The sequence below is a fragment of the Hyaena hyaena genome, unplaced genomic scaffold (genome assembly GCF_003009895.1).
Source record: "Hyaena hyaena isolate Hyena2069 unplaced genomic scaffold, ASM300989v1 scaffold_1274, whole genome shotgun sequence".
NCBI lineage: Eukaryota > Metazoa > Chordata > Mammalia > Carnivora > Hyaenidae > Hyaena > Hyaena hyaena.
This window is the reverse complement of record NW_024081907.1, coordinates 210,456-211,949: the sequence shown is the minus strand read 5'-3', so window position 1 is coordinate 211,949 and position 1,494 is coordinate 210,456. Positions and strand designations below refer to the sequence as shown.

General features: G+C 36.3%; 1 pseudogene; it reads left to right on the top strand.

The window, feature by feature from the left end:
* Positions 1-331: 331 nt before the first annotated feature.
* LOC120224858 lies at positions 332-430 on the top strand (annotated as a pseudogene).
* Positions 431-1,494: the final 1,064 nt, after the last annotated feature.

Sequence of the window (1,494 nt, the reverse complement as noted above, 5' to 3'; positions counted from 1 at the left end):
ACCTTGACCTTCTTGCAATATTACCTCGTTAGGCAGGACTATTATTATCCTCTTACTTCAGCTTCAGCTTTGTTTTTAAAAGGCAACAAAAAGGGAAGAGGAAGAAATACTTAAACTCCTTATTATCAGGAGGAAATTATGTGAAATGTTGTTTGAAATATAAAATGGCAAGGAGTTAGATAAAGATCATTTAACAACTCACTCTCAGAGTGTCCCAATCCACGCAATATACTACTTTCAAGCAGTTGAAAGATGAGGGAGGATAAAATATTAATTTGGGGGAGTTAAATGATTCTTTATATTAGAGACTACCTGTGCAACAGAATGGTGCAAAAACTGTTTTTTTTTTTCCACTGGAACAATACAGAGAAGATTAGCACGGCCCCTGAGCAAGGATGACATGCAAATTCGTGAAGCATTCCATATTTTTTAAAAAATGTTTGTTTTCTTAATGATCATTTACTCCTTTTCATTCATTCCATCCTGACATAACTTTGTGATGATTTTCTCAATTTTTTCTGACTTTTCATGTCAGAGCTTCGTCCAAAGTGAATGTCACCCTGTTCACCAAGGGAAGGACTTTTTGAAATATCACTAATCTTCCTAATCTTAAACATGTATACAGACTGAAATGGCTTTCAGTGGGAAGAAACAAAAGAAATGTAAGAAGTCATTCATACTTTCCCAATGTTAAATTTGGTCAGTTATGGACTGAACATCTGTGTTTCTCAAAGGAATTGGTCCTACAATTTCAGGCAGTGAATGACATTTTTGAATCCTTTCCAATGGCTGCCCACCCTTCTTGGCCACACAGAACTGGGCTAGGCAAATAATCAACAGCATTTTTTATCTCTCTCTGCTGAGCATTACACTAGGTACTTTGGGGAAGGATGCCAGCTGTGTGTATGCTGCATTGATATGACTGCATACCCTATTCTTGCTCTCAACTTATTCTCAAAGGTCTTCTTCCTCAGGAGAACAGCTGGATGAGCTTCTCCTTCTTTCAGCCAAGTGGTGCCAAATATTGGTTTCTGAAACCGGCCCCCTGATGCATGCCTTTGTTTCCTGAGAGACCCAGGCTTCCACCACCTAGGAAAGACCACAATACACCTCGTTGCTTCATTTATTGAGTTGCCAATTGATGTTCAGGATTTTCTAATATGATTACCAGCAAAAACAATCACTCTAAGCTCTCCTGTTAACATCATTTTCTTAATTAGATTTTTTGAAAAGATGTATTGAATCCTGATTCAGGAGATGCATTAAACTGTACAATTAAGATGATTCATGTTTACTTAAAATGATTCAATGATGAATCTTAAAGTTTCACACCTTAGTTCTTGTTTATTTAGTTTTATTTATTAATTTAGTCATTATTTACTCAACAAATATGTGAATATTTATTAATTGGCAAGTTCTGTGCTAATTGCTGTGGTACAAGCAACAAAGACAACAAACAGGTGACCTGACCCTGTGAAACTTAAATATGGGATG